The sequence below is a fragment of the Mya arenaria genome, chromosome 10, assembly GCF_026914265.1.
Source record: "Mya arenaria isolate MELC-2E11 chromosome 10, ASM2691426v1".
Taxonomy (NCBI): Eukaryota; Metazoa; Mollusca; class Bivalvia; order Myida; family Myidae; genus Mya; species Mya arenaria.
The window spans coordinates 14,630,413-14,647,417 of NC_069131.1; the positions used below are offsets into that span (position 1 = coordinate 14,630,413).

Below are 17,005 nucleotides of genomic sequence, written 5' to 3' on the forward strand. Positions count from 1 at the left end.
AATCCAATTAAGACAAGAAGGGCATTATAACTGCAAACAGGCATATATAATTAAACCCTGTGATAATTTTGCGTAATTTTAAACACACTTTTTTTAATTTCGGGGGATTTTCATCCCCCTCCGGGAGACCGGGGGATGGGTCGAAATTCCGGGGGATTTTTCCCCATCCGGGGAATATGGCATGTATGTCAGCTTCTGGGTTGCTTTGAAGTTGAACTGCTCACATGAACCCACAAAAGATGTGTAGGTATGTGCTTAACAATAAAGGATAAAACATTAAAATGAAGCATTTCAAGTGGAGGTTTTCATTAGGGTAGTGCTACCTTAAACACACACTTTACAATTTTTTTTTTCTCTTTTTTAATCTATTTTCTTTAACCAATGGACTATACAAACAGTAGGGTCAGTCCCAGTATACAGGACAATTATTCAATAAAATGTTTATCCTTTTGATATCATAATTGGTAAAAAAATATCAAAATGTAAAGAAAAAATAACAGAGACCGGGTTCAAACTGTGGTCGCCAAAATTGCAGTCCAGTGTTGTATCCACTGCTATGAAAGTTTACATTTGTTTATTTGATTTAATATATACCTAGCTTGGTAACATTAAGTGATAACATCGACTAGCCAATCACACATAAAAATTAATTATACTAGGTATACCCACCTAGTAATCTTTTTTAATGGAAAAAAAATGTGAAAAATCAATTAATTGTAAACTATGTGGTACTTCAGTTAGTTAGTTTCAATGCATTGTACACATTGATACCAAATTCATGTCAGTTTTCGACAATTTTCTCTTCTTTCGCTATTTCATCATACGGTGTATAGCCCCTAAATAAAGTTTCACTCTGTTTCATTGAGTATATTTCTTAAAAATCCTTTCTTTGTTCTAATCTGCTAAAAGGTAAAAAAGGTCACAGTCATGTGAGCATCTTTGAGGCCTCTCAGTTATTATAACCAATGCACCAGTCAATTGTAACGGTTACTAACCACGCACACCCCCCGGTCTGGGGGTATACTGGGAATAGTCGGGAAATGGGCCGTGTTTTTACTTTCTATGTGGCCACGCAGGGCCGGGTGACCGCAGTGGTTTTGTCTTTGAGCCAAATTTAGCTGAGATTGGGCCTTATATAGAGTCTCTGGTGTGCAGGGGCATTTGGCCGGGGTTTTACCATCAGTTCGTTCCCGCAGGGGAGGGGATTAGACCCAGGGTTGGCTGGACCGAAAGTCAAAGTCCCCGCTATTCCCTGGACCTGGGGGCGCCAGGGTTACAATTGACTGGTGCACAACATATAAGATATTTATAAAATAAATAAAAGTACAGTTAATCAATAAATTTTAATGTGGTAAATTAACAAAGAATTAGATAGATGCTTTATGCAAAATCTCACAAAGATGTAAAAAAATACAAAGGAGTTCAGGTTTGCTAGTTTGTAAAAATATTTCATGGAATCATGGTAAATTGTTATATTATATGTCCAATGACAGCCCATATATTTTCTAACTACTTGAACCTTTCTTGTTATAATTCTTATTATTTTTTGTTTTAGTTGATGTGTGATGCTGATAATACAGAGACAGCTAGAGTGACAGAGTTTGATGAATAAACTTAAATTAAAAAACAGTGAGTACAATAATCTATTTTAACATGTCTTGTGTGTAAAGTGTGATTCCGAAGCAGTAAATATATATATATATATGTATCTTTAAGTTTTGAATCACAAATTTAGATCAAAGATCTATTATCACACAAAACTTAAAGGATATATATGAAAAGTCATGTGAATTGTGCAAGTCATATAATATAAAATTTATATTGATCAAGTCAAGCCATGCCATGTAAAAAAAACTGACATCATATCAAAGATTGTATGAATCATTCTCAGAGCTATTGAAAATATTTAACTGGTTGTAAGCGGACCATGCACGGTAATTTTGAGTAACCCCACCAGCCAATACAATATGGCTAAAAAGGCTTCGATAATATTTTTTATCTAATGTTTATCTTTCCTAAAATATTTATATTTATAAATCTATTTACCAGTATAAATCTGTATTTATTTATTTATTAATGCATTTATTTGCTCACTAATATATACAATACACTTATCGTTGTATATTGTCTAGCTAATACATGTATACAAATATGCATAATATGCATAATTATGGGGGGGGGGTCATAATTACCTATGGTGTACTGTCTTGTTCTTACGAAGATATGATTTTGACTAAAATCCTTACTGAAAAGGCAGTGCAGACTGGCCTGTTTAAATAATTAATTAAATCTTAATGGGTTTAAATGTATTTTATTTTATTTTTAAAGATATTTTAGAGTTTAAAAGGAAGAGAGTCTGTTTTAAAGACTAAATAATTATATAGTCAGGATAAAAAATAATTATTTTTCAAAATCAAGTTCAAATAATTTTCCATTATTTGGCAAATGGAAAAAAGCTAAATATATATTAAGAATGTTTTTACTCGATAGAAAGTAGGCCCAGTATCTTTTGCATTGCAACACTAAGAAAGTAAATATTTATTTTTTGTCTTTTACCAATTCCATCAAAGTCTGTGAGTGGCTCATGATGCTTAGGCCTGCCAATTTAATGGTTTTCGAAATCATAAATTGAGACAACTTATAACTTTTGTATAAAATCTTCAAAGCTTTCAATAACTTAACATGTCATCCACCTTATTGTCTCAATTTAAAAATAGTTTTCACTCAACAACTTACTTATTAATCAGGATAATAATTTGATAATGACTATCACTATCATTCTGTAAGATAATGTACTGGTACATAAATTTAATCCCCAATATATCAGATGAGTGTGATAGTATATGCTCTTAATAGTTGTAGCCCGGAATTATACGTAGGAAACAACAGAGTCATTGGACTGTTACACGAATTTCAATAGCTCGAAATTCGCCTTTTATTTGTACCAGCATGGGAAAACCCTGTTATGTTAATACATATAGCCCGGAAGTAACAAATAAAAGGTAATTTTCGAGCTATTGAAATTCATGTAACAGTCCAATGACTCTATTGTTTCCGAAGTAATGTGTGTATATTACAACGGTTTAATTTTGTTTGTACCGGAGGATTAGGTCGGAAAAACTAGAATAGCTATAATTCCGGGCTACAACTATTCCGGGCTATATGTATTAATATATATATATATATATATATATATATATATATATATATATATATATATATATATATATATATATATATATATATATATATAAATGCACGAAATCAATGTGGGATTTTCATTAAGTTTTGGTTAAACCATCTTTGTAACAAATTACAGTTACTTCCAAATTACATCTTATTCTACATAATACAAACTGGAGGACAGTTCTTTTTATTTGGTAATGTTAAGAGACTTGAAGACAAAAAAAAATGTTTAAATTCAGAAAACCTTACACAAAGTAGAAACCTTCTATTAATGTCATTATCTTGAAAAAATGAACATGCCTTTTAGCAATTGTATCAATCTGTGAAAATCTACATTTTGCCTTCGACATGTTATACAATTTAAGGATATTTACATGGAAATTAAGTTCAATTCTAAATTGACAGTCATGTATTTCTTCCAAAATTTTCATAGTATAAGGAACATGAATTTTTTATGAATTTAAGTGCATAACTGCAGATAATGATCATTATCTTTAATCAATTACAAGCCAATTCATAGTCATGCATATAGCCGCCTTTTCAAAATATGATAGTGATTGTCTCAAATGACCAGTCTTTCTCTGTGGGGGGTGGGGGCTGTCAGTCATAAGGAAACCTTTAAAAGGCATATTCATTCAGCCAATCAGATGTCAGGTTCAGTGAAAGGGGCGATGCCAGGTCAAGTAAAAGGGGTGGAGCTAAAATAAATACTGACATTCAATGAAGATAGATCCCCCTTTGGCCTCACAAATATGTTTCAGTCACACTAGGGGATGTGACAGGGTCAAGCCATAATGGAGCCATAGGCAAGCAGACTTTTATTAACCCAACAACAACAACAGGTGTAATTCTTACCAACTGAGGAAAAAACTTTAGAGGTTTTATTATTGCTCATTTTTTTATACAAATTAAATATCTAACAATGACAAATATAAAATATGATCATTCAAGCATAATATTGACACCAAACATGACACATCTTGCAAATGGTCTTGAATAAAATTCCTACACTTTTTATAATGATAATACATGGGACCAATATCAAAACCATTATCCTGTTAAATAGGACAATGGATTTGATATTGGTAATTCGCAGACAATACAATGTAATTAAGTAAAAAAATACACAGTATGCACATGCACACTGGCTTCAAACAAAAATTGTTGCTTAGGCCAAAAAAAGTATTCATAGTTTCCAGTTAAATATCAAAAAAGGTAGGCATACGGTAACTGTTGTTTTTTTAGGACCATGTTTCTTTGGCAAACTGACCTATATCAGGGAATTATTAAGGTCTTTACTAAAAAAGCACATATTGATCAAAACACCAAAAACAAAAAAGGATCAGAAGGATAAAAATAGGGTCAGTTGGGCGGAAACAAAGATTTTTGAATCCTTATTTTGTCAATAATGTCATGTCAGTGATCAAAATGATAACACAATTTAAGCCCTGCATTCTGGAATGTGGGGCTAAATTCTTGATTGTGTTATAGTAGGGCCAAAAATAAAATGATTTGGTTAGGGTTACATCCTTTTTAAAAACAGAAAGAGTAAAAAGTATAAAGGATTACATTTTTAAAATACATAATATATATGCGTTTTCACTTTAAAATACATGCATTGTTACAGTCTTGTTTTCAGTAAGTAACTTTTCCTTAAATGCATTCTTTGGAAAGTAATTTAAGGTTTATTATTCAAAATATATGTTAGTCAACTTGTGTATGTATTGATTTCCAACTTTTTTATTTTTTGTTTAAACTTTATGTATTAGAATTTCTTTGTGTAAATACCTGCTTATGTGATAAAAGACTGCTGACTAAAGATTAGATTTCAGATTTTGATATTTCCATTCCAAATTTAATGTTTTACAGCTTAAACTGCTACTAACAGTTTAAGAAAAATGCATAAAACATCAATTTTGGATGGAAGTATGAAAAGCTGCAATCTGATATTTTGTCAGCAGTCTTTTATCGCTGGTTTGCAGATATTTACGCAAAAATTCGCTTGTTCGAAGACAAAATTTTTAAAAAAGTTGTCAAAACGTTCAATCTGTGAGGTTGCAGCTTTAATATAAGACTAACGTAAATATTAAAAACAAATGAGGCCCCTTTAATATTAACATGTCAATATCAAAAAGAAGATGAAAACTATGAGAAAGTGTTTTTATAATTAAAAATAAATTGCTTAAAGCAAATATCTGAAATTAATAATTGTCATGCAAAGCAGCCTGTAATGAATATGAATATTAGATTTTGGCCGTGAACACCTTTTTAAGAAGAGTGTTTTGAAGTAAGGATTATCATAATGCTGAACTTAATATTGTACTGTAGCTTTGTAGCAAATCCTTATGATTAAAGTCACTGTGTCTTCCTTATGCTGTGATAAAGATCTCCATAGTAACATTTCTAAACCTAATAAATTAAGTGAAAAAGGGTGTTTATTGGGGGTAATAAAACACATCTTGATAATGGCCAATTAGTTTTAATCTTTCAAGTGTTGGTAGGATGGGAGGGGGGTCTTAACTTTTTGAACTGCCAATATTTTCCTGGTTATTTTGTCCACCATGTCAAAATGATCTGGGTTGTTTTGTCAACCCTGTCTAAATCACCATGTCAAAATGATCTGGGTTGTTTTGTCAACCCTGTCTAAATGGGTTGGACGTGTTTTGTCCCCTTAGTCAAAAATGACATGGGATGTTACCCCTGCGAAATGTGACCATGGTTCACCATGTTCATCCATGGTTATTTAACCATGGTTAAACCATGGTTATGACATGGTTTAACAAAATAACAAATGGACCACAGTCTACAACCATGGTTTTGACAGACCATGGTCAACCCAAGTTGAACCATGGTATATAAACCATGGTCAACCACAGTTGAACCATGGTCTATAAACCATTGTCATCCTAGGTTGAATCGTGGTCAGAAAAGAATGGTCAACCAAGGTTGAACCATGGTCAGAAAACCATGACTGACATATATTACTTGGTGATGCACGGATGACGGACATAGAGTGATCACAAAAGCTCACTTTCAGCACTTTGTGCTCAGGCAAGCTAAACAAATCAATAATCACAAACAGATAATGTAAAAACCATAGCTGTTAATCTAATAATGGATAAACTCTTTTTTATTTCAGTTAAAGATTCTATGTATGTTGTCAGGTTACCAAACCAACTAGGACGTAGTGTAATAAAGTAGGCATAATTTAGGGTTTAAGGTATTAGACTGATAAATATTTCTATAAGCCATAAGACAATTACATCAAATTCAACTGCATTCTCAACAATGCAGTTTTTGTGCTGTTAGTTTCTTAAACTTCCCTCATGAAAAAGTATGGTCTGTCAATATCATCTGAATTTTGCTGAAAATTTGTCTGAATACCATCTGAATCATTGCTGAATGTGTGCAGATAACCTAAAATTGCAAAAGCTGAATCAAGTCTGTAACACTAATTCAGAAAAAATCAGCGTTGTTATATGTTTCTGAATTATGTCCGACAACACTGCTCAGTTAAATTTCAGACTTTTATTCAGACTTTTATTTCTGAATATTGGCTGAGCTGCTGAAAAATGGCTGAAAATGGAACAATCCAGACATAATTCAGACTGGTAAGACAATATTCAGAGGGTTGTTCAGACAAGTTTCTCAGACAGTATTCAGAGAAATATTCAGACATTGTTCAGGTGAGGTCCCCAGTAAAAAGTTTGGCAGTATACCACTGGAATTTCAGTGGTATCGGTGAATTTTGGTGGTCTTCCACTTAAGGTTTAAGGCTGGTACTCCACAATACCACTGGAATACCAGCCGTAAACTTTGCGAGGAATACCACCAAAATATATCCATGGTTTACCCCTGGAATAAAGTAGCTAAAAATACAAAATCATTCCAAAATTAAGAGCAGATATAGTAGGAAATTCATTAACATTTGTTGACTTATATGGAAAAATATTTAGTCAGGAAAATAATTGAGTCAAAACATAATTCTTAAAGTTCTAAAATATTTCCCTTTTAATATTGAGTGCTTAGCACAAGTCACAACACATTTTTTATAGCTCTATATGTTTGCGTTGGGCAAGATCTGTGACATTAATTAGAAACAATATCCATGTTACAACTTATTTACTTCGAGGTCAGTTAAAACAACAGATTTACAGAACAAAACCTTACAAAACAAAAACATTTGAAAGATATTAAAAAAATAAGTTATGCAATTGAACACACATAAATCTATAACACCACTTCACTAAATGTTTTATAATGGTTTAAAAATTTAAAATGAAACAATACCAATCATTACAAAATATGACATATTTATGGTTTTGTCAGGAAGTCCAGAGTCCATGTATAACAGTTTTCACTTTTTATGTATACTCCTTGCCGGGTGATGTAATCATTAAAGATGATTCTTCTTCTTTAGGGTTCTTTTGTAAGTTTCAAATTTATTTATCACTGCAACATGACAAACTTTTTAAGCATCTAGTTTAGGTTAACCTACCCTATACAGGAACTGTTTTTCACTTCTTCTTTAATTAAGATGGCATAACTTTTTTAACAGTTTCCAAAATGGCATCTGTATCAATGTTGATGCCGCCAGCAACTCACATGGAAGTTGTAACACAGGGTTGATTCTATACTGCAGTGCGGTAATATGTTCCTCCTATTTCCTCATTTTCTTTCTCAAATGGCGGTTGTCACAATAAGTAAGGTCCCAGTATATTGCTTTATTCAGTCCTTGACATTCACAATTAGTCTCTGAAGACTGCAGTCCGTTTCCTTAATACATTTGATGACAAAGATGATTCGACCAAGACATTTTCTTAACTGTTGAGGCTTATGACTGAGACTTTGACATCCATCTTCCAACCTGAAAAATATTTCTAATATTGTTTTTTACTGCAAAAAAATGCCAATAACTTAAGGTGAGTTGGTTATTAAATCAGTGTGAATTTCAATGTCACAGGTATATTAATTAATGACCGCTTACTATATTTTTTCGAACCAAAAAGCTCATTTTTATTGAGTCTGATTTTTTTTTAAAGATTCTCATTCCTGTCTGTCACCACCCACTCCAAAATGTTTTATTTGATGAATAATGGTAACTGCAAAAATAACCAAACTATACACAATAATCATGTTTAATTTTATTGAATTTGATTTTGTCATGGACAATACATTCATAGGGTGTCACCTATGTGCATAGCAAATAAGTTCCACACATATGCCATATTTGTTTTTAAATCAGGATGAGAATCTTTCAATGTGCTTTAAAAAAACATCAACTTACTGAGGGATTTGGCAATTTATGGCTTAGAATGTTTTTCTCATTCTCTGTTTAATGAGATCTCCTTCACAGAAATCTAATTGATTCTTGTGTGGACGGACGATTTGTTTTTGCAAGCTCCTATAGGCTATAGGCTGGCTAAAATAGATGAAACAACACTTCAGTTTATTTGGCTGAACAGTTTAACAAAAATGTGAAAATAAAAGACAAACATGGCTCGTTAACTTAGCATCAAGTTTCTGAATAGACAAATTTATTAATTGGCAACACAGGATAAGTGATTTGAGATCATGAAAAATGTGATGTTATGGTAAAAATATTGAAAATAATAACTATATCATAAACTATGAAAGATGACTGACAACTGTTCCTACTTCTAGATAAAAACTAGCTCAACAGAAGTTTCATTAACAATTACCTTAAGAAACATATATAATAGTTGTTAAAAAATATATAACAATGAAGAATTAGCTGTATGCTACTCAAAAACACTCGCTTAACTGTGTTTCTACACAAACGTATTTTGTACATTTGTCGCGAAAACATATAACAAAGAACTTATTTGCTCACAACTTTTAAATGCTATAATGTCGTTTTAAACAATAATATTAGTGTAAAAGATAGTTATGAAAGTTATTTAATAACACCAATTACTTTGTTTTAACTTACCTAAAATCGAAGAAATAACACTTAATTTATTTGGCGCGTTGTCGAACACGGCTGAAGTTCGAAATTACCTCCGCCAGTGAAGAGCGTTCTCTAAAACGCGTAACCGTAAAAGAATAAGACTATTTTGTTATATATGTGAGGCAATCGATAACAAGTTGTCAAATTAATTGCAATATTTTCACATTCATAGAGATCGTTATCCTTTCAATTTTATTTTAATTTTATTTATAATTAATAAAGACGTAAGCGATCCGTAAGCGATACCGGAAGTGGGTGAGAAAAAAACATCAACACCGGACATCGGATTGTGTCATTTTCAATGATTGTAGAGTCGTTTTAAGTTTAGTGAACCTGTAAACAATATACCTTAAACCTGTTTGACAACTAATTAACCAGTGCTGGCAAAGATGTTTTGTAAATTAAAGTATTTTAGCAAATAGGGCAATTCAGGATATCTCTATATATTGCGTCAACCATCAAATTCGGACAGCCACGAATTCAATTAGACCATCAGCATGTTTTTCCTGGATTAATTTAATACTGTACCCTCACTGGTCTTCAATTCTATTAGTTGAAGTGTTATTTTTTATAACACTGTCTAATAGTGAGATCAATACCAGCTCCCATTGTGATTATCTCTATCTTGGACGATCTGATAAAAAAAGCAGGTAAGTGTAATAAAATTGGAAATGTTTAAGTTATATTTTATTCTGTATTTAATTGGCAATACAAGTTTTAATTATAATGTATACAAGGTTACATTTAAGCCCATCATGGTCAACTGCCAAACAATTGGTCTGTTACCTTGACCATGTTCACTTGAAATAGACCATGGTTTATAACTGTCTTATATTAGACCATGGTCTATCATGGCTGACTAAACTTGGTTTATTTATTGTGATCTTGGTCATCATTGTTCAAGACCATGGTTACCTAGTAGAACCTGGTTAGACCATGGTTGATCATTGTGGACCATGGTTTATATATTGTGGTCTTGGTCAACCATGGTCAATCATGGTTCAAGACCATGGTTACCTAGTAGAACCTGGTTTGACTATGTAGAACCAATGATTGACCATGGTTGACCATGGATGAACATGGTGAACCATGGTCACATTTCGCAGGGGTTTGTCCTACATTTTTATAAAGGAGTTCAGAATAAATAACACATTAGTTTTCGTGCTTATGTAAAATAAATGCAAATGACTTTCATTATAAGTTTAAAAAATACTCTTAACGCTGCATTCTCACAGATTTACCATTTTTACAACTTTTTTATTTTTGTCTTGGAAAGAGCAAATTTTTGCGTAAATATCTGCAACCCATTGATGTAAGATTGTTGATAAAAAAACAGATCTTAGATTTTCATATTTTCGAAAATGTTAGAGCTTAAAACCTTACTAACGGTTTAAGAAAAATGCATAAAACATCAATTTATGAACTTAAATATAAAAATCCGCGATCTAATTTTTTGTCAGCAGTCTTATTAACTGGTTTCCATGGATTGTAGCAAAAATTGGCTTGTTCCAAGACAAAAATTAAAAAGTTGTCGAAATGTTTAATCTGTGATAGTGCAGCTTTAATTATGGTAGCTTTTCAGTCATTTGCCTATATATGTCTATTTGATTCAGTAAATACTTCATAATATTAAAGCTAGGCTTATTAGGATATGCTTATTTTTCATTGGGTTCTATTTTTAGCACATAACAGCTTCATTACAAGAATATATTAATTATTATTAAAGCTGCATGCACTCTCACAAATTTACCGTTTTTACAACTTTTTTATTTTTTTGTCTTGGAAAGAGCAAATTTTTGGGTTTAATAGTATCTGCAAACCAATGATAAAAGACTGCTGACATAGATCATATCGCAGATTTGCATATTTTCGTTTGAAAGCCAATGTTTTGTGGGTTAAACTATTACTAACAGTTAAAGAAAAATGCATGATCTAATTTTTTGTCAGCAGTTTTATATCACTGGTTTTCATGGATTCTTGAAAAAAAAAATACTTCCCTGTTGGCCAATTGAGAACAAAATCAAGAGGTTTTGGGTTTTGCTGTTTATATGTTCTGGAATTTTTCAAAAGCATTTATTTATAGGACTTATGAATTTTATGTACAGCATTCTGTATATTGTCAAGTGTCCTTTTTTTAAATTATATACAACATGTATAAATTTAATGTTTCAGGAAATAACCACCATCTCTCTCAGAGGTCATCTTTCTCATTATTGTGGGGAAACCTCAAAGGGCATCAGGAAAACCTTCATCAACCTCTTTGTGCCCAGTGGCTTGTGCAACAGTGTTTCAGAAGTGTAAATACCTTTTTAATTTGTGTATATCATTTGTATAATGACTTGTTTTTATATATTAAATATATATATATATGATTTATTATATATATATAGATGGTTAATCTTATGACTTCCTGATAGTATTTAAGTTGTGAAATATTAAATACTCTAATCATAAAAAATGCTTGGAAATGACAATAAAAAAAAGATATTTGTCGAGTAGGAAGTTTCACCTGTCCTGTTTATATTACAAATCATTTTAAATCAGACAGAAAATTCAATATACTTGTTGTATCTCACTGTTTATTTGTCTTCACATTTTGTATTGTCACATCAAGCCTGTTTGAACATCCTAGAGAAGATAAGTGTATAGAAGTGGATATGATATAATAAATATGCATATAAATGTGCTTGGGATTATTTTCAGATTATCATTAAAATGGGGATAATGGATGACTGGCCACACATATGGGGCTATGGACAAGCTTCAGAGCAGGCTGCCAGGTGGTGGTGTTAGTAGTTTATACTCCGGGTCCCGGCGTGAGCACATTGAAGGGTCCCAGAGTGACAGTTCAACCACCGCACACCTATCCTGGGCAGAACCAGTACTAGGTGCCTTCACCTCTGCAAGGAACTGACAGCTTCTGTACATGCCAGGTGCAGTGGTACAGTGCGAATGGTCGTAGAAAGGATTTCATAACCAATCACAACAGAGGTGACCTGGTCCGCCCGGGAATCGAACCCGGGATGTCCAATTCAGAGTCTAACGCTCTACCGATTGAGCTGACCGGGCGGACATATTAGCTACATTAGATGACAAGCCATCTATGCTGGACATTCTTCACAATAAAATGTGATGTCACAGGAGCTGTCTATCTCAACAGCTCACACTGTCCGTATTTGACTAAAGGAATGAATGAAGTCACTGCAGAAGTTAGATTGAGGAATGTCCATGTCACTACCCATCATTTGGAAGGAGTTGGATAAAAAAAGTGTGGCCTATGTATTGAAACAGGTCCAATTTCCAGTTACGGACAGTCTTGATTTGTCTGATTACATTTTTGACCAACATGATGGTCTAAAAGAACACTTACTGGTAACTGGTAAAATCATGGCCCAGTTGTTCCAAGAGGCAGGCGAGTGGGAAGTTACTAGACTCCATTTCTTTATGGGTTGATCTGAGGTTCCAGTTCAGTTAAAGTACTGATAGAACACCAAGTGTTTGCCATAATACAGCAACATTTGATTTGTAACTATGTATTTGTTTGAATTGTTGAAACAGTACTGTTTACTAAATAATGTGTATGTATATGAAGAATAATATTATAAATAATTTGTAAGAACCTGATATTAAGTAAAATGTCGATAAGTCTAAATATATATCTGCGAATCATTTTTGTATATCTGTAAAGTTTACATTGCCTATATTCCTCAATTTATATTTTTCTTTTAGCCAGTCAATAACTTTACTTAAGTTCTATCTTCAAAATTGTCGGGACAGGGATTATAGCCCTTAATTAACCCAAATATGTAACATTCAATGCAAAATTTCTAATTGGCTGCATTTAGGCAGTTCAGATGCAGGAACAAACATCACTTGGGTCCTTAATAATAGCTTTCCATCTGACATTGAAGATCCAATAAAAGGAATTTGTCATGTGACTGTTTATTAACTCTCAATTTATTGAAAGTGAAATTACTTACATGATTTGTAAGAACTAAATTATAATGATATCAAATGATTGTTTAAATTAAATAAAATAGATGATTACATACATGAACTATTTTTATTTCTTGTTTGTCAATATGAAGAGTAATGCAATGGCTTTTGAATTTCATAAAAAAGGATGGAAAAATGTATATTTATTGTTTAAGCAATTAATTAAGTAATAAAAGTTTTTTTTTTCTTTTTTTCAAATTATGCTATCTTATAATACAGATCGTTATTTGTTTAATTTTGGTACAAATGAAGTATATAAGGTATGTCTAATGTTACAAATAGCAAAAATTCAAATGCAAATCATGGTGACTTGACTAAATGTGAATGCTAATTGAATCAAAATAGTTAATAAATAATAATGTTCATTTGAAACAAATGAGAGTATAAGTTTGGTTTGTGTATGCCATATATTCCCGGGGGGTGGGATTATAATAAATAAGTAAATGTTTTTAGCTCACCTGTCACATAGTGACAAGGTGAGCTTTTGTGATCACAATTTGTCCGGCGTCCGTCTGTCGTCCGTCCGTCCGTAAACTTTTACTTTAAACGACATCTCCTCATAAACCGCTTAGCCAATTTCTTCCAAACTTTACAGGAATGTTCCTTGGGTGGTTCCCTTTGAAAATTGTTCAAAGAATTTAATTCCATGCAGAACTCTGGTTGCCATGGCAACGGAAAGGAAAAACTTTTAAAAATCCTATTTTTCAAAACAACAAGGCCTAGAGCCTTAATATTTGGTATATAGCATCATCTAGTGGTCCTCTACCAAAATTGTTAAAACTATCCCCCTGGGGTCAAAAATGGCCCTGCCCCGGGGGTCACTTGTTTTACATAGACTTATATAGGGAAAATCTTCTCAAAACCACAAGGCCTAGAACCTTGAAAAATGGTATGTGTCATCATGTAGTGGTCCTCTACAAAATTTGTTCATATTATTCTCCTGGGGTCAAAAATGGCCCCGCCCCAGGGGTCACTAGTTTCATTACATAGTGTTATATAGTAAATCTTTAAAAATCTTCTCCGAAACTGTAAGGCCCAGGGCTTAGATATTTGGTATACAGCATCATCTAGTGGACCTCTACCAGATTTGTTCAAATTATTGCCACAGGGTCAAAATTGACCCCGCCTAGGGGGTCCTTGTTTTTACGTAGTGTTATATAGTAAATCTTTAAAAATATTCTTCTCCAGAACCGTAAGGCCAGGAGATTAGATATTTGGTATACAACATCATCTTGTGGACCTCTATCAAAGTTGTTCAAATTATTGCCACAGGGTCAAAATTGGCCCCGCCCTGAAAGTTATTTGTTTTTATATAGTCTTATATAATAAAACTTTAAAAATCCTCTTCTCCAAAATATAAGACCTAGAGCTTTCATATTTGGTATATAGTGTTACCTAGTGGACCTACACCAAAGGTATTCAAATTATTGTCCCGGGGTCAAATTGGCCTTGCTCAGGGGTCATTTGTTTTTACATTGTCTTGTCACTGAACATCTTTTCCTCTGAAAGTAAAGGTCAGAATGACTCCATACTTGATATGTAGCATCCTTACATGGTCCTTTCTCAACTTTGTTCAAATGGTTTTGTTTGGCCCCTTTTAGGGGTCACCAGAGCAAAAAATAGAAAAACCTTTAAACAACTTGATCTTAATAACTGCTTGATGGATCTTCAAGTCTGAAGCATCCTAGCATGGGCCTCTGTCAGGTCTTTTCAAATAATTTTGTTTGGCCCCTTTTAAGGGCCACCAGAGCTAAAATAAGTAAAAAAACTTAACATTTTCTTCGCATGAACCCCTTGATAGATCTTCAGCAAATTTGGTTTGAAGTGTCCTTGCATGGACCTCTCTTAAAATTGTTCACATAATTTTGTTTGGCCTGGTTGCCATGGCAACTTAAAGGAAAATGTCAACAATTGGTTATAATCATCTTCTTCTCCTAAACCACTTTGACAATTTTGATGAAACTTCATAGGAATGATCCTTGGTTGGTGCTTTTTCAAAATTGTTCAAAGAAATTAATTCCATTTAGAACTCTGGTTGACATGGCAACCTAAAGGAAAAGTGTCAACAATTGGTTACAATCATCTTCTCCTAAACCGCTTGGACAATTTTGATGAAACTTCATAGGAATGATCCTTGGTTGGTGCTTTTTCAAAATTGTTAAAAAAAATTAATTCCTTGCAGAACTCTGGTTGCCATGGCAACCTGAAGGAAATTATAGGCTGTCGTGTCCGCGCTGTGACTTTCTCTTATATGGACAGATTTTAAAATGAAAATGCCATATGTTTTCAACATACCAAGACAATGTGTCGTGTGCAAGACCAATGTCCCTACCTCTAAGGTGAAAGATACACTAAGTGTTTATTCACAATGGAATGCTGAATATGAGGACATAAAGAGTGTTGGCTGTCATTTAGTATGATTGTTTTTTTTTTTGCTCAGAGGCAATTTAATATAACTTGCAATATGTATTTGACACATACAGGCAAGATAAACTTTTTATACGCCCGAAGGGTCGTATTATGTTATGGCCTCCATCGTCTGTCCGTCTGTCTGTCCATCTGTCCGTCCGTTAGCAATTCCGTGTCCGGGCCATAACTTGGTAACTAATAAAGCGATTTTCAAATAACTTTATACAAATCATCACTACATTAAAAGGATGTGTCGCGCGCAATTTCCAGGTCCATACCTTAAAGACTAGAATCACCATGGGGGTGCGTTAGCAATTCCGTGTCCGGGCCACAACTTTGTCACTAATAAAGTCATTTTCAAATAACTTTATACAAAGCATCATTACATTAAAAGGATGTGTCGCGCGCAATTTCCAGGTCCATACCTCAAACACTAGAATCACCATGGGGGGGGGGCGTTAGCAATTCTGTGTCCGGCCACATCTTTGTTACTAATAAAGTGATTTTCAAATAACTTTATACAAATCATCACTACATTAAAAGGATGTGTCACATGCAATTTCCAGGTCCATACCTCAAAGTCTAGAATCACCATGGGGGGACGTTAGCAATTCCATGTCCAGGCCATAACTCAAAGACTAGAATCACCAATGGGGGGCGTTAGCAATTCTGTGTCCTTGCCACATCTTTGTTACTCGTCCGTTAGCAATGGGGGGGACGTTAGCAATTCCATGTCCAGGCCATAAATCAAAGACTAGAATCACCAATGGGGGGCGTTAGCAATTCTGTGTCCTGGCCACATCTTTGTTACTCGTCTGTTAGCAATTCCGTGTCCAAAAGGATGTGTCACGCGCAATAACCAGGTCCATACCTCAAAGACTAGAATCACCATGGTGGGGCGTTAGCAATTCTGTTTCCGGGCCACATCTTTGTTACTCGTCCGTTAGCAATTCCGTGTCCGGGCCATAACTTGGTAACTAATAAAGTCATTTTCAAATAGCTTTATACAAATCATCACTACATTAAAAGGATGTGTCGCGCGCAATTTCCAGGTCCATACCTCAAAGACTAGAATCACCATGGGGGGGGGGGCGTTAGCAATTCTGTGTCTGGGCCACATCTTTGTTACTAATAAAGTGATTTTCAAATAACTTTATACAAATCATCACTACATTAAAAGGATGTCACATGCAATTTCCAGGTCCATACCTCAAAGTCTAGAATCACCATGGGGGGGGGGACGTTAGCAATTCCATGTCCAGGCCATAACTCAAAGACTAGAATCACCATGGGGGGCGTTAGGAATTCTGTGTCCGGGCCACATCTTTGTAACTCGTCCGTTAGCAATTCCGTGTCCGGGCCATAACTTGGTAACTAATAAAGCGATTTTCAAATAACTTTATACAAATCATCACTACATTAAAAGGATGTGTCACATGCAAT

The 17,005-nt window shown here is 33.7% G+C and overlaps 1 long non-coding RNA gene across 1 annotated transcript; it reads left to right on the forward strand.

Annotated features, from left to right (window-relative positions):
- The first annotated feature begins 1,004 nt into the window (after window positions 1–1,004).
- On the forward strand, window positions 1,005–12,187 carry LOC128206822 (uncharacterized). Its single transcript, XR_008256595.1, has 3 exons — window positions 1,005–1,629; window positions 11,330–11,452; window positions 11,861–12,187. It is a non-coding gene; the product is annotated as an uncharacterized LOC128206822 (long non-coding RNA).
- Window positions 12,188–17,005: the final 4,818 nt, after the last annotated feature.